The 25398-nt window shown below is 36.0% G+C and overlaps 1 protein-coding gene across 4 annotated transcripts in view; it reads left to right on the forward strand.

The window, feature by feature from the left end:
• Window positions 1-12198: 12198 nt before the first annotated feature.
• SOX6 (SRY-box transcription factor 6) overlaps window positions 12199-25398 on the forward strand; it is a 528806-nt gene continuing 515606 nt past the window's right edge. For all 4 annotated transcript variants that reach the window (XM_075548430.1, XM_075548432.1, XM_075548431.1 and 1 more), the window contains exon 1: window positions 12199-12274. The gene's annotated coding sequence lies outside the window, so the exon portion shown is untranslated. The remainder of the gene's footprint in view (window positions 12275-25398) is intronic.

The following is a 25398-nucleotide window of genomic DNA, read 5'->3' on the forward strand; positions in this document are numbered from 1 at the left end:
ATATTGGTAAATAATGGCAATTAAATATCTTCTTTATTAATCCCCAACCCTGCATTTTTTCTTCCTTTACTGTACTATCTGGGACTGAATGAAATCTTGAGAATAACAGTGATAAGGGGTATCATTTTTGCATTCTTGATCTCATAATCAACATTTTTCTCTCAAATATGGTATATGATGCTTGCTTGAAAAGAATACTTATTGTGCAGTTGTTGAATGTATCATTCTAAACATGCTAAAATATTTCACTGCCATTGAGTTAATTTTGACTCATAGCTTCCCCATTGGGCATGGTAGAACTGCCCCTGTGGGTTTCTGGGATTGAACTTTTAATAGGAGAAGTACGCTTTTGGTCCCAAACTACTGATGTTGTGGCTAGCAGCCTATCTCGCAACCAGAGCTCATCTAAACATGCCAATTAGTTTAAATTTCCTGATTGTATTGTTTTTCATATTCCCCACCCCACTTGTTTTATTCTTTGCCAAGAGAGATATGTACAAATCTCAACTTTGATTATGGATTTGTTTATTTTGCCTTATATTTCTGCCAAATTTTTAAAAATATTTTGGGACTGTGTCATTAGGTTAAATTTTAAATTGCTGTATCTTACTAATGAATTGATTTTTTTATCTTTATTATTATCTTTATTTGTAGTATTGCTCTTTGCTTTTCAGTCAATTTTGTCCAACACTATCAAGGCTACATACCAGCTCTCTTGTAGTTAGTTAGTCTTTGCATGGCATAGTTTTATATCTTCTTTACTTTTAATTTTTATTCATTGTGGTGAAATATCTACAATACATTTGCCATATCATACTTTTATCTTTTTTATGCCTATATTTTAAAAGTAACTCTTGTAAAGTATTTACATAAAACTAGTATTTTAAAAAAATGGGGTCTCTCAATATCCTGTTTAAATCTATACCACATCTCCAACTCTGGGATGCATATCTTCCCTCACTACTTTATTATTTTCGGTATCACTTGTCACCATCTAAAATACTACTCATATTACTTATTTTACTTATTGTCTACCTCTCACATTAGAATGTACGCTCAATGAAAGCAGAAACCTTTACCTGTCTTACTCAGTTACATATCTACCTCATTAGTGTCAAGCCTTTTTCTCTATAATAACGAATCAATAAATTTCAAATTGTATTCCCTATTCTTTTTTTTGGAAATTTCCAAAACGTTAGTGGATACATTTCTATAGAAATGAAGTCTATATAATTGAGCATCTTGCAAATTGATATGATCACAGACCCTTATCAAGGTATTGCTAGTAACTGCTGTCAAATTGATTCCCCTTCATGACTACCCTGAAAGTACCGAGTAGAACTGCTTCCTAGGCTTTTCAAGACCTTGATCTTCTGAGGGACCTCTGGTGGGTTTGAATCACCAACTACTTGGCTAGCAGTTAAGCACTTAGCTGTTTGCCCAAACCAAGCACTCCTGTTAAGACACAACACTTGCAATGAGTAATGAGTAATCTGTAATTAGTGCTCTGTAGAACTAACTTTGGAAAACACTGAGTTCAAAATAAATTTATTAATGGAATATTCAGGGCTGTTGGTGGGAAAATAGATTAGAGGACTATTTAGAGGGCTTGTTAGGGAGTCCACTAAATCAGGATTCAGCAATTTGTGACCAATGGGCCAAATCTGGACTCCTATGTCCTTTACTGCATAATCCCCCCCCCACATCAATCACTTAAAATTCTAATTCTAACTAATGACCTGTTTTTGTAAATCAAGGTTTATTAGAACACTCCCATATCTCTTCCTTATGTATTGTCTCTGACTGATTTTGCTTTGTGATGACCAACTTGATTAGTTGCAATAAGAACCATACAGCACTCAAAGATGAAATTATTTATCTGGCCTTTTATAGAAAAAAATGATTGATCTCTACTAACTGATAAAATTTTTTGAGACTTACTTTGGGGCAACATGTTGCTAAATATTTTATATATCTCACTTCATTTAAATACTCTAAAAATCTTTTGTGGTAGGTAATATGATTATTATTGTTATGGGTAAGAAAATTGAGCTACCAAGAAATTAAATAATTGCCCATAGTTATACATTGAATAAGTGGAAGAACCAGGATTTGAAGTGAAGTCATCCTACTTGTCTAATACTTTTTCTAATGTAAAAAAAGAAATATAAATTTTATATCAAATGATGTATACATTTAAATGTTGACTCTATTAGAAAGAGAATCATTTACTTTAACATACACCTGTCCTTATTGCTTGGATTTTTTTTGTGAGTAATTGTAAAAATGACTTCCAGAAACATACTATTTACATTATCACCAGTAAATAAAAATACTCAATTCCTCATAGTCATGAATATTAAATATTAGCAATATTTTAAATATTTGCCAAATGTTAACTCATATTGAAATATGTTTTGTATTACATTTGTATATTAAACTTGTGATACTGAATATAATTTCAGTTTATTTACTTGTGCACTTTTCATTTGTAAATAAATATTAGTCTTTTTAGCCTGTTTTCCTTTTTTTCTTCCTTATTGATGTATTAGAGCTCTTAAGATTCCTTTTGTTTTATGATTGCACTTTTTTTCCCCTTCCACTTTGGTCTTTCAACTTAGTTAATGATCTTTATTTCCAGACCAAAATTTTAACGTAATCCATCATGTTAATATTTTGCTTGTTACTGTGTCATGTTTAGCTTTCCATTTGCCGTTTTTTCCTACATTTTTCTCTTTTTCTTTTAGCAACTCCCCCCTTTCAACTTGTCTTAGCAATTGAGGAAAGCTTGCAAAGTAGAAGGTGGCACCCTCGTGCTACACTCGCAGGGTCAGGCAGTGCTGACTGCGTTCTCTCACGTTGCCCTGGTCTGTATCCAGTTGATAATGCAGCTGTTATTTTTATCATCTTCTAAGTACATATTTGTACAACAGGCGGTGTCAGCTCATCTGAGCAACTTGGTGTTATTTGCCTGATACTTTAGATTACAGAGCTCCATTACTGAAGTCATTTTTTTGTGGTTAAGAGGGAGTGGTACTGAGAGTCGCGACAAGACTTTATTAAAATCAGCATCCAAACTGGCCCTCTGGAGGTGTCTTTAACTTTAACTTGATTTATCTGTGTAGAGCAGTCACTGCCTAGGACAGCCCTGCCTCCTTTGTTTCTATCAGTCTACTTTAAAGAAAATAATAGACTGATTTAAAAAGTATATTAGCTTTAAAATGATTATTTGTCTACAGATTTGGTTATCTAATTGTTTTTAAGTGTTTTGCAACTGTTACTCTTTTGTGAGCAAGGAGATAAAACTTAGCCAGGGTAGACATGTTCTCTCTCTCTCTCTCTCTGGCATAATAAAGCACTAGAAGTGTCGAGACCATTCTAATTATGATATGTATTTTATAGTAGATTCAAATTGTCAGTTGCTGGAGATTTCAGATTGCACTTTATTGTCTTATATCCCCAGGGACTCTAGTTCATGTCATGTTTCCCATTGGCTTTCACATGAACATGTCAGCTGAATTGCTATAGAATTGCTTGTATCTTTATCTCAAAAAGAAAAAAGTCCTAGAATAAGACTTATTTTTTTAAGAGTTGTATGAGCCCCTAATAAAATGTAAAAAAAAGACTTAATTTTTAAGTTAAATTCTAATACTTCTTTTCATTGACTACATAAGGATTCTAAAATCATTGGTAATCTTTCAGTAGTACAAAACATTTTATCGAGTAGAAATTTTTTTAGTTTCTCCACATAAGTTTTGGTACATTTACCGATGTTTAACACAATTTTCCTTTAGCCATCAGTTTTTGGATTTGTGTGTGCATATGAATTACCATGGGACTCTGGAAAAATAGATTCCTGGACTATACTTTCAGATTTTGGGAATCAATAGGTCTGGATGGGGTCTAAGAAATATATATTTTATTTTAATAACTATCACAGATGTTTTTGAGGTAAGGCGTTGATTACATTTGGCTATCGTCCCCTACCTCCCTTCAGTTTTGTATAAGTCCTTCATGTCTGCCCTCGGTTATGTGCTTGGAATCATAAAGGCTATAAGGACCAAAACGAAAGCCAGATGAAAAAATACAAAGTAGACGTTATTTCCACGGACCTATTTTGTTTAGGAAAAAAAAGAGGGACATGAAAAAAGTGAGTGAAAAATTGCAAACACACATTTCAGAATAATTTTTTACCTAATGCCAAATTTGTGTTACATGTCGGTCAAGTAGCCTTTCTGTTTCATACTTATGAGCTATAGGAAATTTGTATGTAGCTAAATAAAAATGCAAGAGTTTGGGGATTTAAACCACATGGTAATCCTAAGACTAGCTTTCGGACCCTTGTCCATATTTTGGTCTTGGATTATGGTGATAAGGTACCTTTGTAAGTAGAAGGCATGCTGTTTTGTAAATAATCTCGTTCATTTTTTTTCATGCAGTTGCTATTTTTATATTGACTCTCCTTATTCTCAAATAGTTATTGTTAAAAATTTTTTTTAGGAGAACAGTGAAATGGGGTGCTTGGGAAAACATATCAAACTTCTACAATCTATCTCTGATTTAAAATTCAGCTCCACATATTGCTGACAGTGGTGAACCGATGGGCCTAGAAAATACAACATTTCTCCACTGTGACCCAGAAATTCCTTGATTCTGGCCATCTATGCTCTATTAAATTTGGCTCAGGAAATTAGTATAGGGTATATACTTCCTATTGGATATGTATATACTCTTCAATTATATTTGAATTGGTAGAGACTTTAGAGAAGGACTAGATACAGTATTTCCTGCACAGTAATCTACATACATATGTGAGGCAGATTGTAGTAATCACCAGTGGGGCTGAGATAGAAGACACATAAAGAGGTTTGGGCCCCACATTGGATCCTATACTGGGCTGCTGAGTCAAAGTCACCAGGCACTCTTTGGGAGAAGGATGAGGCTATCTACGTACATACACACAGATTTAAAGTCTTGGAAACCCAAAGTGGCAGCGCCACTCTATCCTGTAGGGTCACTGTATATCAGAATTGACTGTATGGCAGTGAGGGTGTTTTTTAAGGGTTGGGCTGGAGAGTGTTGTTGTTGTTTTTGTTGTTGGTGGTTTTGGTGGTACTGCAGGAGGAGGATTCACTCAAGGAGATTCTGGTTTAGCAGGTCTAAGGTAGGAGCCAGGGTCCCTGGTGATGCAGTGGTTACAAGTTATACTGCCAAATAACTGCAAGGTCAGCAGTTTGAAACCATCAGGTGCTCTTCCAGAGAAAGATGAGGCTTTCTACTTTTCTAAGAGTTACAAGCTTGGAAACCCACAGGGCAGTATCTACCCTGTCCGACAGGCTCAATATGCATTAGCATCACCCAACCCAGATATCTGCATATGAGAGAATCTTTCAAGATCTGATTATATAGTCAACTAAATTTTGTTATAATTTTTAACTCAAGTGTCAGAATTCTTTTCCATAACATTCTTGGCACAGTCATCCAGCAACAATTCTTTGACAAACCCAGCAACAGATTTGCATTTTGTAAGACAACTTATTCCATTGTCAATTTTCTTTTTATATTGTAGCTAAGATGTAACACCTTGTAGTTATTCTTTCTTTGGAAAGATGGAAGCAAAAGTAACTTGCACAGAAGGTTGCCATATTACACATTCAGTGTGATTGATACCCCTTCTTAGTTAGCTTGAAAAATATTAAACAACTTTACTTCTTTAGTTGCAAGGTTAAGTATCAATCTAGATCAGTCATTACCAAAATGTAGTCTTTGGATCTCTGGGGACCCATAATGCCTTTTTTTGTGGGTGTGCAAAGTAAAAACTGTTTTTATAATAATACAGAGATGCTATTAACTTTTTTTACTGGTTGACATTGCAATGATAATATAAAATGATTTTGCTTCAAGCTGCTGGTATGAAAATATAGTATTCACACATTTACAGTAGGGGGGGAAAGTTTCACTTACATATTTTGTAGATGAATCAGTGAAAAATATTGATTTAATTAATTTTTGACTACAATTCTTTTGATAGTCTTTGTGATGGAATGGGAAGTGTGCATACAATACTTCTGATACAGCACCAAGTTCGATGGAGATCTTGAGGAAAACCACTTGTACAATTACTTATGATGCAAGATAACCTAACTGCTTTTCTCACAGAACACCATTTTTACCTAAAGAATGACTAACAGATAAATAATGGCTATTCAGACTTGAACACTTAGACATATTTGAAAAACAAACAAAGGGAGTCTACCATTTCAAGAAACACAACTGTCACTGTAGAGAATAAAGCTCAAGCTTTTAAGAGAAAATTAGTAGTTTAGAAAATGTATCTATAATCATGAGCTTTGTGGCTCTCAGTATTTCAAAACTTTTCTGATAAGATTGGTGAGGATATTAACAAATGAAATTTCTAAGAATATTGTATAAAGAAACGTGGCAATGTTTCAAAGATGTGTATAACTCAATGAATCAATATTTTTCAAATTAAGCAATATATGATGTTACAAAATAATACATGTAACATCCCATAAGGAGCCCTGGTGGTACAGTGGTTAAATGCATGACTGCTATCCGAAGGGTTGGTGGTTTGAACCCACCCACTGCTCTGGGGGAGAAAGAAGCAGTAGTCTACTTCCATAAAGATTTACAGCCATGGAATCCCAAAGGGGCATTCCTTTCAGTCCGTCCACCCTATAGAAGGGTTATCAGTGAGAATTGGCAGGAATTTACAGATTCATTTAATGTAGATTTCAAAGCAATAATAAGCCATTTATTTACATTCAAATTCATGTTTCATATTTTTGTATTGTTAATTAACCTTTGAGAAAGTATTGGTCATTAAATTTTGGTCCTGGACTAGGCAGGGTTTCAAGTTATCTTCCTTGAGCCCTCAAAATGCCTCTTGCCACTACCATTAACTCATGACGACCCTTCCTTTGCCCCTTACATTTCTGAGACTAAATCTTTAGGTCATCTCTTCTTTCTCCCAAGGAATGGCAGGTGAGTTCCAACCGTGTGCCTTGTATGTTAGTAACCCGGAAATGGACGGACCCACGCTTCTACCAGGGCTCCTTCTCTCCTACTTCACTGTCATCGAGTTGATTACAGCTCACAGGAACCCTACAGGACAGAGTAGAACTGACCTTTTGCCTCCAGGTTTCTCTTGTCCCCCAAATTATAAAGACCAGTAAATGAACCTTCATTTTCTATTTACACTTTTAATGTTTTTAACTATCAGCAATTACATTTTTAAATGCTAACTTAACTTGGTAGCAATACCTTTGAAAGTAAATTTCACATTTCATTATAATTAATTCAAATTATGCATAATTTAATAGAATTATTAAGGAGAAAAGGAAAAGCTCAGGATAGTGGAATTTAAGAAATATACCTTTAGCCTCATAAAGTTATAACCAGAAAAAGTGATAAAATATAGAAAATTTTGTTTTTCTTTGAAATAGATACAGCTTCAAGTGGAAAAACAGGTTTAATATAAAATTACATCTCCAGAAAAACCATTTCCATTTGCATACTGGATACTTTTACTGACTCTCTAATTTTTGTTATTGATACATGAAAGACCAGGTGTGGGTAGCTGTACAAAACCTAGTTGAGAAAATGCATGTTTGAAGGCAGTTGGTTCAACTCATTGGCTCATTGTAACTTTATTAAATCATTGAACCAAGAAATTTAAAAAGCTTTTTAATTCTTGACTTTAATTTTAGACATGTGATACTGTAATTTAATGTAAAGGTAGATCATTTTTTGTTATAGGTGTTTTGGGAATCACTTCTGTATTTTAAAAAGCACTGTTAGGATTGGCAGGTCATCTAAGCCAGCTACCCATTTGATGCTTACATCTTGCTGAAAGAAAAAGCAGTGTGATGGGGTGGGGGAATTAAAAATGGGTGTGACTCAAAGTCAGAGCTTAAAGTAGGATTAAAAAAGTAAGTTGAACGCTTTTAAAGTCTCATTATGAGGGGAGGTGGCAGTGTTTTTATTTGCTGTTTACCTTTGATCCATTACTTATTTTTAGTAGAGTGGAGCATGCTTTTGTGAAAAGATTTATGTATTTTTTTATTGATGTCAAGATACTTGTTTGAGTTTGCCCTGTAAATAATGTTTTTTTTAATTTAAAATTAATATTTGGCTTTTGCTGCCAGACAAACAGAAAGTTATCTCGATTTGAGTGACTTCTTATGAATGTCATAGGGATTCAGTGATTTGTGGATGTAACTTTGTTGTTTTGGGACATAGTAAGTATAAAAAAAATTCTAAGGTATGCCAACCCATAGGGCAAGAAAGTAAATCAAACCGGTCTCTTACTGTTCACTAGTAACGCTTTTGTTAAATAGGCCTTCTCTTTAAGAAATGTCCATGTATGTGTATCTACTTCATTTTCTATACAGAAATTGGTTCATATAAATACTATGTTTTTACCCAACAATATAGTGTGGGTACCTTTTTATGTTGATAATATAGATGTCATATTTATTTAGTTAGTTTTAATGAAACACACTTTTATTGATTGCCTGTTATGTGCCAAGCATGGTGTTGATTTAAAAAAATCATTTTGGGGGGGCTCTTACAGCTCTTATAACCATCCATACATCAATTGTATCAAGCACATTTGTACAGATGTTCCCACTTATGGTCTTTCCACTTGTGCCCTTGGTATCATTTCTTCTTTTTCCTAACAACCCTCATGAACCCTTGATAAATTATAAATTCTTTTCATATCTTACACCGTCATCTGTCTTCTTTCACCCATGTTTCTGTTGTTTGTCCCCATGGGGTGGGGTGGGGGGGGGTGACTTCACACACAATTTCTGTTGTTCGTCTCCCTTGGGGAGGTTACAGGTCAGTCATTATGATCAGTTCCCCCTTGCTCCCCTTCTCTCCCAGCCCACCCCCTACCCTCGTGGTATCACTACTCTCATTACTTTTCCTGAGGGATTTATCTGTCCTGGATTCTGTGTGTCGAGAGCTCTTATTGATAAGAGCTCTTATCTGTACCAGTGTACATGCTCTGGTCTAGCCGGATCTGTGAGGAAGAACTGGAGTCATGGTAGTGTGTGTATGTTTGTATAGGGGGGGGAGCATTATAGAACTAGAGGAATGTTGTATGTTTTGTCAGCGCTATACTGCACCCTTGCTGACTTGTCCATTTACATAATTACTTTCAATGATCACAAGCTTTGTTTTATATATATTGTTAATATATAAGATAAAATATATATTAAATATATGTTATGTTGTATAACAACTTACTTATCTAGAATGTAGGTTATTTCTAACACTTGGTATTATAAAGATGCTGTATGAGCACTTTTATGCATATGTAAAAACATTTTTTATGACTAGCTCCTTAGGGTGATTCTTAGAAGCAGCAGTGTAAACACAAGAATATGGACATTAAGAATTTTAATATATATTGTCAAATTGGTATTCAGAAAAGTTGTACCCATTCTGTAATCACACCCACTCAATTTGTAATTACATGAAGTATTTACTTCTGTATATGCTCACCAAGTTTTTGTCCATCTTATAAAATATTTTGCTAATTTATAGATGAAAGGATGTTGCTTTTGCTTATATATCTTTGCTTATATATCAGTGAGGTTATATGTATTTTTTATGTTGATTTGAGTGACTTCTTATGAATTTATATTTCTTCATATGTAAATGTTGTCTTTATTTTCATTGTCCATTTTTTTGTATTAAGATATTTGTGCCAATTAGCTCTTTCTTTAGATAAATTTAGGATATGTAAAAGATCAGATGTAATAGTCTGTGGACTCAGCTCAACCTCACCATCATTGAGTCAATTACACTCACCCTACACCCACCTTACAGGATGGAGTAAAACTCCCCCTGTGGGTTTCATAGAAAACCTCATCCCAATCCTGTGGAGTAACTAGTGGGTTGGAACTGCTGGCTTTATGGTTAACAGCCTAATGCACAACCTAGTGTGCCACCAGGCTGTACACTAGGTTGGAGTACTGATTAGTTGATATCTTTAAGGGGAAAGGCCATCCTTATTTATTTTAGTGTTCTTACTCTCTAATGCAGTTTCTATCCTGGGTGTTCTATGGAATAAGCACATTGTTATTTTCTGGAATATTGTGACCTACTGTGGTTATTCCTTCTTCCTCCCTTAGCTTTGTGCTGCCCTCCGACCCAAACTTCACCTTTAGTTTCGGAAATGTCTTCCCCAACCTAAACTTTTCTAGTTCCTTTAAAGAAGTGGTTTATCTCAAGTTGTGTAGACATTACTTCTTAACTCTTTATCAGTTAAAAATGTGTTTATTCCTAAATATTCTGCATGAGAAATCATGTATCCACTTTTTCCTCTCTCTTGACATAATAAGCTCTATGACCTTAGGGACTTGTTTAATCATTTCTCCAAAGTAGACCAGTGGTATTAATCAGTTGATAATGAGATTCAGAGTTGTTTTTGACATGACTGGATTTATAAGGCAAATAGCATTTATTGAGTTTGTATTGGTACTTATTAAAATATTTTTTTGTCCTGAATGTCAGGAACCTTAACTCAATTAAGAGTTAGGTATCCTAATTCCTTGAGTCCAGTGATTGGGGAAGAATAAACATGTGTAAACCGCAATATTTTCTGAATGTATTTTCCTCCCCCCTCCATTATTTAAGTGCAAATGAAGGAATTGGATGTCATGTGATCATATACTTATAATTTCAGTCTTAGTAGAGTAGATGCCAGAACAAATCAGTGCAATTTCTAAAAATGGATAGGTATTTCAACATCCTGTCGGATGCTTTAGATTTTAGGCCTTTGGATAGACAGCTAATTGCTGTAGATATATTTTGTGGGGGAACTTGTTCAAAAGTTCAAAAGAACTTATGTTTTATAACTCAGGGGAGGAATGGATGTGATACTAGCACATATCAGAATTTGTATTCTTTCTTTGATAGTACCCATCTCAGGGTTATGTGAGTAAAAGGGGTTAAATTACTCTCCTGAATTCCACATCAGAGAGCCATGAGAAAGAAAAGGGTATGACAATAAAACTTAGTGATGGAGCTGCCTTACTCCATCTTACCTGTTTACCTCTCTCCGGGAAGTTTGCTTTACAGACTTGATGAGAAGAAGCTGATGTTAATTGATAGGGAGTCAATTACAAATCATGGCACCCCTGTGTGTGCAGAGTGGAACTGCTCTATAAGGCTTCCAAGGCTATGACTTTTGCAAAGAGACCTAATCTTTTATGGTCATTTGATACTACAACCAGATTCGGGTGTTTTTCCAAAATGAATTTATTTAAATTTAAATATCGTTAGCTCTAACTAATCTTGACGTGTAGTGCTATATTTGAAAATGCATATGGCATCTAAATAGTTTCTAAAGCCTAGGAAAGATTCTCATCTCAGGCATTAGGGTCCAAGCTTCGTTATTATTTCGTTTGAGCACTACACGCAGACAGCTTAACATTTTGGAAAGAGTAAAACCTCGCAACAAACTGTCTTTGTTTTCGTAGAACAAAAAAATATGCTGTATTTACACCAAACAATAAAAATAAACTACCTTCTAACACATGGGAATGCTGAAGAAAGAAAGCCAGAGATTTAGGGGCATAAAGTGGCTCATTGTTCTAGTTAAAAACTTTTATAAGGCTAGCTCTGTGCTTCAGTTGCATCTGTTACCGCTTCAGCCAGATCTGACATGTGTGTTAGCAAAAGAATTTTGGGTTGAATTTGGGCTTATATAGAATGCATTGCACATAACCGTTTCTCAATGGGCTGCACACCTAAAGTGGAACATAAATGTCTTCCTTTCTTATTTTTTCGTTCTTACTTATAAGGCATTCTAGTTGAATATACTGAAGACATTCTCTGTGAAGTTAATTTATTTTAATTTGCAGACATAAATTGAACATCTTTAATGTACTGTACAAACCTTTGTTTGTTTTTAAATTTCTGTCTTTGATTTTACTTATTCAAATTTTAAACACCAACTGTGTTCCCGACTTTTTAAAAGTCATACCGCATGGTGAAGCCCACTTGTAATGATTTCTTTTGGCATTATCATCTTGGAAAAATTAGATGGGCCCAACTACCAGAGTTGAAAATAATGTAATTCGTAGCCAGTACATAATTCTTTAATAAAACATATAAATTTATTTTATTTATGTTTTGTATTTTGTCTTCTGTCTAAATTTTCAGGTCATTTTCATGAATTCAAAGGCAATTTACCAGTGATTTCTGGGTGCTGGGGCTGAATTTTTTGTGCATATTTGTAAGTATTGGTTTATTACTACTTTCCTTATTTAGTAATAACAAACCATTTATAAACAAGCTCTTAATACCTTTTGTGTCTGCATGATAATGAGTTCTTCTTTGGGGGTAAATGCTTATTTACTTCAACTGTTGGTAGTATTTCAGGAGTGAAAATAAATGTACAATCTTTGCACTTTAGAGAAGGTTTCTGTTTTCTGGGGAGGAGGGTAGACTAAATATCAGCTGATGACAAAAGCCTCCGTTTGTTGTGTTTTCCAGTGAGTAAAACAGAGGACATTACAGCTTAATGAAAGCATCAGTAATGTTTTTTCTTCTCTGGGATGGGCTACTTAGTAGAAATTGGTGGCCTTAAAGGTTCTGGTCATGCACATGAGTACTTTGCTCTAAGTCCGTAAAGTCTTCTGGTTGTTGTGTGAAGTTGAAAAGTGTTCTACTTGTATGCGCTGAGAAAAGCAGGGAGGTGATAGAGAGTTCAGAGAACTGTTAGGATGTACACAAACTAGGTACGAAGCAACCAAAGACTCCTTTGATGAATGTACACTTTGATGAAAAATTGTGCAAGTCCTGCCTTCTCCCCACCCCAAGCATATTTATAAATAGCATTTCAGAGAACGGAGGAACTTTCACTTAGGGAAGAAAGAAATTACATTTAGTAATATATAAGTAGTTTAGAGAGTGTGGCATATATTAAGTGAAATACCTCTCTGCATAAGGTCATATTTAGGTAACAAGATCAAATATATGTGTATTTTCCAGAATGTCGTTGTAGCCATTTGCATCAAAGGGGCCCCTGCTTTAATAATGGCGACCATACCATGTTCTACGATAACGGACCTGCAGTGAATTTCCTTCTAGGAAAGTATTTGGAAAAAAAAGTGCCATTGGAGTTTAAGTGATTCATTATTTCGGCACATGAGTACTTTGCTCTAAGTCCACTGGAAATTTCTTTAAACCAGCTTTACCTTTCTTGTAGTATTAGCATTGATTGGGTCAGACATTTTGAAAAAAATTGAAAAAGAAGTTTGATGCATTTTATGCATTTGAGTACTTTAAAGATGAATTAAAGTGTTATTGTTATGATTATATAATTTCATATTTTGTTATTTGAAAATTTAATTTTTATATAAATACAAAAGTATAAAATGTGCGGTTCATTTGGAATTAATATGAGCTTTAAGTGTATGCAGGGTGGCATAATGATGGTTAGGCGAGGAGAATGGAGAAATAAATGTATAGTATCTTTGAAAGGCTTTTTGTGAAAACTAATAATTTTAAAGATTTGAGTTTACTTTATTAGAAACCTGAATGAAAGGAAGTACTGTTTTGTTTCATAGTCTTTATCGACATAGCTCACACATTCCAATATATGTATCCACTTTTTTAGCTATCTAGAACTTATCTTACTTGTTTTATTCTTTCTTTCACCCACTTTCTCTCTTCTTTTACATTAATCATTCCCTTTATTAAGTTTTAGTTTTGTTAAACAAAAAGAGGTAAAATAGGAGAGAGTGATCTGCATTTTAACCAAGATGATCTTTATTAAATTATAATGTACATTTTTTTGTCACTCAAAGCTATGTTGACATCTTTCCATCCACCAAGACACACATAGGCCAGCTTTGAATGGCTGTGATCCAACTAGCTGAGAGTCTTCTTAGTACCTACCAAAGGAAGAAGCTGAAAAATTAGAGAGAAGGCAGGCACAGTTTTCATATGGTTATTTCTAGAATTTAACTTTGAAAAACAAAAAACAAACTAAAATTCTGCTCAGATTGTATCTGGTCTTTTAGGCCATCCAGTCATAAGTACCAAAAACAATGATTTCTCAGCCCTGACGAGCCAGGGATGCCCTTTGCTATTCTTTTTGTGAGTGACCTCACACTTTATAATCTCCTGATTGTGAAACCTTCTTAGTAAAGAAATGTAGCAGATACTATTACTAAGTTAAGTCAGATGAAATTAGTGTGGCATCTTGAATGCTTGGGTTCCTGGTTCTTCCAATTATTGTAAAAACTGCTTGCCCCTTACATGGGACGATGGGGCAGTTCACATAGAAATATTTATGAAGCTTGGTTGAAGAATAAGAAAATGGGATTGGTGACACCAGCTTCTTTTAGGAACCTTAATGTCCATGTCCTGAAGTTGCTTATTTGCTACATGATCTAAGGCAGAAAGCTATACCCCATGGCCATGGGAGCATTTCTCAGTAAGGTGTGCAGGTCTGTGAGATAAGGAAGGTGGGATATTGTCTTGCACATCCATAATGAATAGGCCACCCCACAGGTGTGTGAGATTGGAATCTTACCTACTCACGTCCACAACCTAGGTCAGAAGAGGGAAATACCCAGAAGGAAATGGCTATTGTTCCAGTAGCTGCTGCTTTTTGGTTTCTTTCTTCCCTGCCTCTTAAAAAAGAAAAGAAAAAGATCGTGGTTTGCATGTTAATAACCCACATTTTAATTTTTACCTTTAATTAAAAATAATTATATAATTCTGACCTTTCAGTTTCACTGATAATCCACAATTGTTAAAAAAAAATTAAGCAAGCAAGCAAGCAAATAAACCAACCTACAGTTCATTAGATAACCAGCCTTTTCAGACTACGGAAGTCTTTATAGTAATTTGATAACTAATCCGTTTTATAAAATCTGTCTTTGTCCATAGTCTCTAATTGCAACTTTTTTTCTCCCCCTGAAGTATCTACCAAATATTTTATTGTCTGGTACAAAAAGTGCTTATTGCTTATTCCAGACTTGAAGCATAATAATATCTTAAGTGAGTATAACATTTACTTTTACACATATTAAACTGACTGATTTTGATAAAAAAGAGAAATAAACAAATAATGAGGAATGTGGTTATTCCTCTCAATTTTGCAGAGCAGCAGTGAAAATCTTGGGATTCATGGTATGCATTCAATGCTCTCCCCATCACACCAGACGACTGTCTCAGAGGGAATTTTAGCCTTCTTTCTGGTGTCATTTTTTATCACGACCTCGGTCTTCACTTGGTTTCTGTACAAATATTTTCTCAATGCTGAGAAGAGTCAGTTAGGGAGGAGGATATAGAGAGCTGCTGCCACTTCATTTCCTAATGTTCCAGGATTGTTTGCTACTCCCTGACATTTTCCTACCACCTTATTCCAAAACTGCCACATGTCATACTTCAGCTGAAATTTTTTGAATTGCATAGATTTTTAGCAAAAGAACAAAACAAAGCAAAAATGGTGGCAACATGACAGCAGGACTGAATGGCTACAAAGTCAAGCCAGATTCACAAGAAATGAAAGCAGAGAATATCTGAAAGCTGTTTACTTGCATTTCATTGACTATGCAAAGGCATCTGACTGTGTGGATCATAATAAATTATGGGGAATACCAGAACATTGAATCTTGTGCATGTGGAACCTGTACATAGGCCAAGAGGCAGCCATTTGAACAAAACAAGGGATACTTAAAGGGAATGGTGTGTGCCAGGGGTATATATTTTCACTGTATTTATTTAGTGTGTAGACTGAGCAAATAATCCAAAAAAGCAGACAATGTAGAAGAACGTGGCATCAGGATTAGAGGGTCATTAACAACCAGTGACAGGCCGATGACTTAACCTTGCTTGTTGAAAGAGAAGAGGTTTTGAAGTATTTTCTGGTGCAGATCAAAGACTACAGTGTTCAGTATGGATTGCGCCCTAACATAAAGGAAACAAAAATTCTCACAACTGGATCAATAAGCATAATCATGATAAATATCAATCTTGAAGTTGCCAAAGATTTCATTTTATTTGGAACCACAGCCGATGCTGATGGAAGGAGCAGTCAGAAAGTTAAATGTCATATTGCACTGGGCAAATTTGCTGCTCAAGACTTCTTTAAAGCGCTTTCTTTAGGACTGAGATGTTGACCCAACTTGTGGAATTTTTGTTTCATATGTATATGTAAACTAGACAATGAATCGGAAAAGTTGAAGAATAACTGATTATTGTACAGGCAACTATTGATGCTCTTAGAAGTGAAGAGGGTGAGATTCTGTCTCACGTGCTTCGGACACATGATCAGGAGGGGCGAGGGACTAATATCTGGGAAAGGACATCCTGCTTTGTAAAGCCGAGGGTCAGTGAAAAAGAGGAAGGCCCACACAGTGGCTGCCACAATGGACTCAAGCCTAACAATTGTGAGATGGTGCCGGACTGTGTAGTATTTCTTTGTGTTGTACAAGGGCTGCTGTGAGTTGCAACTAATAAAAATATCAAGAAGCAAGCTGACAGCATCACACATTTATCTCACTGTGGTGTGTTAAAATGGAAAGGAGTCTGTTTCAAACTGAGCACAGCCTCGACCAAAGCTCGTTGGTAACATCTGTGATTTTAGAGACAAGTAGGTCCAAGTGCATTATCTTTAAAAAATATTATTCCAGGCTAATCTTGACATAGTGCAGGTAAATAAAGAAGATGAGCTGTGAAAATCCACAAATAGGACTTGAATGCCATTTTCCATGACAACGGGAGCTGCCCCAAGAAAGCATTAATACTGGGAATGTAAGGAATTTAGAATTGTGCCTTCTCAGTTTTACAGTTGTGTGCTCATGTTAATTAGAGATATACTGACATTTGAAGTATCTACATTAATACACATAGCTACTATACATTTGTGAACTGTGGCCAGAAATCCACTTTAACTGAAAGCAGTTTGTTAATCTGCATGTGTGTATCCATTACATTTGAAGCTTTTACGTTTTATATACTAGTGCCCTTAGATATTTGTTCTCTCTGTTTTTTGCACCTTCTGTTTCTAATTTATACCTGAAAGGACAACCTGGCCTATTTTAATTTCCTAACACTGTTTTGGAGCAATATTGATGGAATTTTGAAGAAGAAAATAATGTTTTTAGTAGTGTCTTTTATTGCCATAGTTTTGAATCTCCTTTTCCTCCCTACATTTCTAAATTGTTGGTTTTTCTTTCAAACCTTTAAAATGGTCTTCCATGGACATAAGATAGAATTTAGGTTTATGGAACTTGCTTCACTGGCTATATTTAAGGATGAAAAAGCTATTCAGCATGCCCATGCTATGGTTTAACGAACGAAGTCCAATATGAGGTAGGTTGGTGGGATGAACCGTGAAGAATAAATAATTCTGGATTTTCCAGCATAGTTGAGTTTTAACCTGTCTCATTGTGAAACCATACATCTTAATTGTTGGTTGAATATTTGTTTGTGATGGCTTTAATGTCTTCTTGAAGTCATTCTTAGGCTCAAGATTTTTTTCCCCGTGTGTCTTAAATGTAGAGTTTATCTATCTATCTATCTATCTATCTATCTATCTATCTATCTATCTATCTTTTTATTTATTTGCAATCATGTATTTCTTGAGAATATGCCTGTCAGGTTTTTAAACTTAATTGTTTCATACTTGTTGTCTAATGAGACTCCCACACTTTCTCTTTGGACCAGCCCCTGAATATTACACAAGAGCAGTTGGAAAGAAGTCTCCTTCTCGTGGCACCAGAACAAACTGCCCCACAAAGTCTGTAAAACTCTGGGCCCATTTCATTAAAGAATTTACTGGCACCATTAAATGACGGAGACCTGGGACCATTAAAAGTGACTCAGTGCTACTATTATTATGATGGACTATTTTACTCTTCATTACTTTTTCACTGTACCCAGCTCCTCTGTTCTTTATTCTTTCATGTTGCTTACTACATACTGTGCCAGCACAGCACATTCGGTAATTTCAAGCTAATTGCTCAATTATCAGTGATAGTCATGAAGCACTTGAAACACGCACAGTGGAAGAATTAAAAAATTTCAAAATAAGTTGGTGTGTCATAATCTTAAATATGAAGCATGCCAATATCTGCAGGCATAAAAATACACAGCCTGAGCTAGGCATTTCAGGGAAGGCAAAAACCTACTCTTAAAATCAGGGCTTTTGTCTGGTATTGAAGTGTTTCATCTTCACTAATTTCAAACAACATATCTAAATTTGATCTTGGTTTACTTTAAACTAGAAATTTTGCCATGGCTTGTAAAGGAAAAGGGGAATAAAACTATATTGATTCTGTTTGAGTGTTATACCGGAACCTCACAATCACAATATTCACTGTGCACTGGAACTCCCTGTGAGGTGGATCTGTGTTGGATGCCAGTCAAGGAAAGTGACTTACTAACACAGCAGAATGACTTTTAAAAATAATGTTTATTTAAGCAGAACAGGGTTATACTGTACTGAAGTAAAAGAACAAAAAACAACCCACTGCCATCCCAAATCATGAGAGCAACAGCGTTGGGGGGGCTTATTCTGATTCATCCACAGTAACATTACAGTTGCCTTGAAGAAAATGTCCATATAAACGACAAAATTGTTAATATGATTCTTTTGCCAACTAGGCAAACTGTCGTGAATTTGTGCATTAGTAATCAGTTTGGGTTTTCTCAAAACTACTGCAGCACCGGCAGCTCTGTGTAGATGCTCGTGGGGTCCTTCCACGGTTTATTGTGCTGTCGTGGAGCTGAATTTACTGGCTGTGCTTGACGGTGGAGTAGAGCTGCATAGGAGTCCATATTAAAGAGATTCAGGGTCCATCGGAGAAAAATTCTTCTAAACTTGCCATCGGAAACAATGTGAGATTTGGGGGAAGTTTGCTAAGAGCTGCAAATAAATTTGACGATTTCCCCGCTCAAAGCTGCTTTCTCAATTTCTTTTTAAACAAGAAGATAGGCTTAATCACCGTCCACTGTCCTTATATTAATCTCATTAATAGGTATTGGAATTAAATGTATATAGAGAGGAGGCAATAAAGCCATTCATTGAACTAGGTTGTCGTCTCCTGGAGCCCGGGTTTGCAGTTGTAAAGTGCTCCGCCGCTAACCCAAACATCAGTGGTCTGAGCCGACCAGGTGCTTTGTGGAGGGACATGCGGGCTGTTTGTGTCTGTAACGATTGTAACGGGGGCAGTTCTGCTCGGTTGTCCAGGGTTGCTATGAGTCAGGATAGACTCCCCTGCAGAAGGGGTGGTGGTGGTGGTCTTAAATACAAACAAGTTGAAGGGGGCAAGAGAGGGACCAAGGTGCAGAGTGAGCTATTACTTTTCTAATACAGTGATCTATAAGATGCGTAATACAATCTGTTTACAATTCAGGAAGAGGTAAAGTCATTGATTACTAAAGAATTTAGACAACTATTTTAGTAACTATTCTGTTTACAGAGATTGTTTGCGTACTCAGCACCATCTAGTTCATTTTGCTATATTCTCATCTCTATACATCACTTGCAGCATAGTTTAACCTGAAGTTTATATTTCATGCTATTCGGAGTATGGATGTAAACCCTGATCCTTTCACCAACTGTTTGCCAGCCCCAAAATGTCAAAATGTGAGCTAACTATTGCCAGTAAAGACAAACATTTTCTGCATTCTTTCCATATATACATGTTTATATATCTACTACACACTTCTTGCTGGAATTTTAACAAGATAGTTGAAAATTAAAATATTATTTAAAAATTAAGAAAAAGAAGTCCAAAACATCAGCTTCCATTAATGATTAGTCAAAAGGACTTACTTGAGACTGAATCTGTCAAAGAGAGTTTGATCTGATGATGTAATGCTTGTTGTTATTATTATTTGCCTTGATTAAGGACTTGGCACAGTGCTTAAAAGAGTAGGAAAGATGGTCTCTGCCAGAAAGGCCTAACACTTGATATGTTTTACTAGGGAGTTTATGTGGGTGGAGTGTTCTTTGGATACAAACTTTACTGCACTTAATTCTTTCTCTTTCTTTTGAGCTCACACAGTTTCATATTAAATTAGGTGAATTAATTCATTAATAAAAGTAGATTTTCTATTTTTAGTTCACTTCTGAGCACTTTTATACCTTTGGGACACACAAGCACATCAACGGAGTATGTTTGACAGTTAACTATTATTTTTCTCTTAATTCTGGGATATTAAGCAATAGCATTCATGGAACCCAAATCTGTACCCCTCTACCTGCCTGCATTAGGCAGAATGTACATTTTTCTCTCTCTTAATGCTGTGGCAATCTGGTAGCAATCCTATAGCTTGGGTTTTCTTATTGCCATGAGTATTCAGGGATTCAATGCATAAAATGAACGGAATATCATCTATGTTATTCCTCCTGTGAATATTATATTTCTTCTGTTGTTATGTATATATAGCACCATTAATTTGAGTGGATTATTTGTAAGTCAGATGGGTTTCACGTAATTTGATATCTGATACAGCAGTCAGTGCAGACTCATGGAACGGCTGACAGTTTTAAGAGAGGGAATCATTCTGGGCTTTGTTCCTGGCAGTGGCACTTGTATGTGGGATCTTCTGATTGTGCTGATTTCTTTTCTTCTGGGCTTGTCGTCACAGAACAGAGAGCTGACAGGCAATAACTGGAGGAAGGCTGAGAAAGTAAAGGCACAAAGAGTAGGTGTAGACTATAGAATTGAATTTCAGACAACTTAGAGAGCCTGAAGTTTTTTCAGGAGAAAGATATGTTGAACAAATAGGTGAAATACTTGTCTCTAGTCTAATTCATTGTAGCAATTGGGAAGAGGTGAAAAAGGGAGAAGAAGTAAATGTTTTGGAAATGTTGATGGCAACATATGTACAAATGTGCTTCATACAGTTGATGTACAGATTGTTATAAGAGCTGTAAGAGGCCCAAATACAATGATTTATTAAAATTTAAAAAAAAGAAAAAGGGAGAAAATGTAAGTGAAAAATAAATGATTGAAGTAGGAAATTTTTGTTGAATCAAAAAAATAGATTTGAGGGAATTTTAAAAAACACCTTTTTATTGTGAATTGGTGGGAGGTGACTGAGCAAGTCAGTTTCCTATTCAGCAATTCATGCATATTTTATTTTATGCCACTGATGGCTAGCTCCTCTATGTAGATCACTTACTCCACTTCCTATTTCCACTCCTCCTTTCTTTTCTAATCCTCCTGACCTTCGTCCTCCGATAAATGCTGCCCTTTTACATTCTCAAATAGCTGCCTATCCTAAGGTGTGGGTACCACTTTACTGTTATTGTTTCTCTTAAAGACCTGTTTATTGTTTGGCAGAAAATTAAGCTATGATTGTGAGCTCATTTCCAGACCTGAAATATGACTAAGGGCTGTAGTTTGGGGGTTCCACCAGTCTCTGAAACCAGTAAGTCTGGAGTTGTTTTTTTTTTTTATCATATCCCTCGCACATTATCGCACATTATCCAGGACCTTATAATGTGATCCTTTTCAGTTGGAAGTGAGGGTTGGGTGTATTTCTTCTGGTCTCAGACTCATGGAGACTGTTGTTCTTGGGGTTTGTTGGATACATTGTTTCCTTGGGTCTTCAATTTTCCTCACTCCTCTTTACTCTGCACAAGCATAGACCAATAATTGCACATAGATGACTATTAGCCATTACTTGAGATGTGGAAATATTAATTTCCGTTACACATTAAGTAGTAAATTATGGGGAATTTTTAGCATAGCCCCCAATTAATTTTAACTTTATTGATTTAAGTTCCGTGTACTTCAAATACAACTATAGGGCCTTTAGGAAATGGGTGCCTACCTGGCAAACATAATGAGAACATTTTAGTTTTACCCAGGTAAAAACTAATATTAAAGTATGAGGAAATAATCACTCATATCACACACTAATATTTTATGCATAAGAACTTTAGAAATAGCTCATTAATTGTAACTAGAAAGACTCTTTAGATATGTTAGATAAAGAATTAAATTATATTAACTATGTTTCAAGTTTGATATACATGCTATGCATGGTATACAGGGGGTTAGGAACCCTGGTGGTGTAGTGGTTATGAGTTGGGCTGCAATCCACATGGTTGGCAGTTCAAAACCACCAGCAGCTCAGTGAGAGAAAGACTGGACTCTCTACTCCTGTAAACAGTTACAGACTTGGAAACCCACAGGGGGTCACTATGAGTCAGTATTAACTCAATGGCAGCGAGTGAGCATTTGGGGGTTGGAAAGCTGTTTGGATTCATAATTTTTTGTAAAAAATTTTTCCCATCCTTGCTTTTGTCTCTCTCCTCTCCTTCCTACCCTTATTACTTCCCATCTTATTTATCTATTTAAATAAAGAGTTTGTTGATTTTCATGTTTTCCTTTGGTCTGTTTGCTGCTTGCCAAGTTGTAAGATAATACCTAACATGTGTTGCTTACATTGCTACTGGGTCATATTTTGATGCATAAGAACTGAAGAGTCCTGATTGAATTTTCTAATGATCTAGGGCTACTTTAATTCACTTTAGTTCACTTGTGCAATCAAACTAAGGAACTGTTTTACCATTTGAGGGAATGGAGGAAAATTATCAAGACATTGTAATCTTTATTGGTCAGCATTTTACTAAACTCGAATTAGAATTTGTCAGGTTTTAAGGCATGCTTGAAAGATTGCTGTCTATGAACAGGATAGAAGAATAATGAGCTAAATGGAAAAAAATTAAAGTTTTTAGAAATTACTGTGAGATATTTTATACAGCTATATAACTCCCTGTTTAAAATTAGGGCACAGAGAAATTATTTCACATAGAATGAATTAATATCAGTTCTTGATGTTGGTTGTTTCTTGAGAATGGTTTGATTTAGGAATCAAGGAGATTACATATTCCATCCAAAAGTGTAAAGTTGTTTTATAGATCATCTCAAGGACACTAAGCAAGGAGACCAAACCCAGATAGGTCTGAAAGGAGGTTGAAAATCGGTGGTGGTTATGATGGTAGAGAAAACGGAAACAATGACAAGCTGTGTAGCAGTTTGAAATATCTAGGAACAGGCGACCACGTCCACAGAAGTACCTAATAAACACCTCTCGGTTTCTGTGGCAGGAGAATGGCAGAGATTGCCAGTCCAGTTCTATACTTGGACAGAGAAGGTAACAAAGAAACACTGTTGATGGTGTCAAGCACGTATACTCTTCTGGGCTTTGCGCTAGGCACTTCTACGATATTGTTTCTAATCCTGAAACCTTATGACACAGTCACTTCTCCCTTCATTACGATATCTATATTCTGATTTTTTGCATGCCTTCATAGCACTCAAAATTATATGTAATTATCTCATTTTTATGTTCAGTTCCTTAACTAGACTAAAACTTCTGTTAGGGCAGACAGAAACCATGCCTGTTTTGTTCAAACATACAAAAAGCCAGTTTCTTGTATGGGGCCTTACACATAATCAATTCCTAATAAATGTTTGTCGGGTGAATGAATAAATGAACAAAAATAGAGATGATAGAAAGAATGAAGGGAAAAAATGGAATGAAGGAAAAGACAGAAGTGGGATTCAATATTGACTCTAGAACCCATCTTTTCCACTACAGCACATCAGCAGGATGTACCAGAATATGAATGTATCTGGTAACATCTTTTCTATGTTGTTCATGTGCCTCAGAAGAGGTTAAATATTTGACCTCTGCACTGTTCTGTGGTTGAATGCCATGGAAAAGACCTATCATCAGAAAGCTGATTGTGCCTGGCTACCAAGCGATATAGCATCTGAGGTCTTAAAGGCCTGAAGATAAACAAGCGGCCATCTACCTGAGAAACAACAAAACTTACATGGAAGAAGCACACCAGCCTGTCCAGACTCTATTGTTGAAGACAAAGCAGGTGCATAAGCACATGTGGTGAAGAAAACTGATGTTCCCGGCTGTCAAAAGATAGAAAATCTGGGGTCCTATAGGCTGGAAAATAAACAATGGGACATCTAACTGAGAAAAAACAAAGCCCACATGGAAGAAGCACACCAGCCTGTGAGATCACAAGGCATCAAAGGGATCAGGTATCAGGCATCAAAGACCCCCCAAAAATAAATAAATAAAAATTATAGCATTGTGAATGAGGGGGAATGTGGAGTGGGGATCCAGGGCCCATCTGTGGGAAATTGGACATTCCCTTGCAGAAGGGCCATGGGGAGGAGACAAGCCAGTCAGGGTGCGGTGTAGCAATGATGAAACATACAATTTTCCTCTAGTTCTTGAATGCTTCCTCCCCCCTACTAACATGATCCCAATTGTACCTTACAAATCCAGCTGTGCCAGAGGTTGTACACTGGTACATATAGAACCTGGAAACAGGGAATCCAGGAGAGATGAACTCCTCAGGACCAGTGGTGAGAGTGGCGATACTGGGAGGGTGGAGGGAAGGTGAGGGAGAAAGGGGGAACAGATTATAAGGATCTACTTATAAACCTCCTCCCTGGGGGGATGGAAAGAGGAGAAATGGGTAAAGGGAGACATCAGATAGTATAAGATATGAACAAAATAAAAATTTATACATTTATCAGGGTTTCATGGGGAGGGGGGAATAAGAAGGGAGGGGGGAAAGATGAGCTGATTGCAAGGCCTCAAGTAGAAAGCAAATGTTTTGGGGATGATGATGGCAACATATGTACAAATGTGCTTGACACAATGGATGGATGGATGGATTGTGATAAGAGCTGTATGAGCCCCCAATAAAATGATTAAAAATAAAAGACCTATCACCATCTTTTCCTCGTCCTGCTGCAGTACTGTGCTCGTGACAACTGTTCTACCCAGAAACACAGATCTCAGCTCCTAGATTTTTAGGTTTCTAGCTCTTCTAGAATAGAAAATGCATTTCTCTCTTTTCTTTCCTGATTGTCCCTTAATTTAGTTTCTTGTGCTCCTAAGTGGTATTTTTGTAATGGGCTGAGTGTTTATTGTGTTTCCTAGAGGAGACACGTGTCACTGTGATTCAGAGAGAACCTGTTGGAAGAGCTAATCTTCAACAGATTTTGGCCAGATGTATGTAAAGCTCTGGTGCTTGGTTTGATCTGTCAGCAGTGAGATACATCCCTTTATTTCATTTAATTTGTTGCTGCTTGACTTTTTTCTTGTTATTAATAAAGATTATTTCCAAGTTTTTGTTTTGCTTGTTGCTGTAAGAGTGCTATTGATCATTTTCGTTTCCTTTTATTTCTGCTGCCATCTTTTAAAGAGCCATACTGTGTGTTCCCACTGTCTAGGGAAGAAATATCATCCACATTTTCCCAATCACATGGTGAAGAAAGGTCTTACGGTATCAGGCGTTCAGCAATGTCATGTGGCCTTGGAGGCGTACACAAGGGGCTTTGT

The sequence above is a fragment of the Tenrec ecaudatus genome, chromosome 4 (genome assembly GCF_050624435.1).
Source record: "Tenrec ecaudatus isolate mTenEca1 chromosome 4, mTenEca1.hap1, whole genome shotgun sequence".
In the NCBI taxonomy this organism is placed as follows: domain Eukaryota; kingdom Metazoa; phylum Chordata; class Mammalia; order Afrosoricida; family Tenrecidae; genus Tenrec; species Tenrec ecaudatus.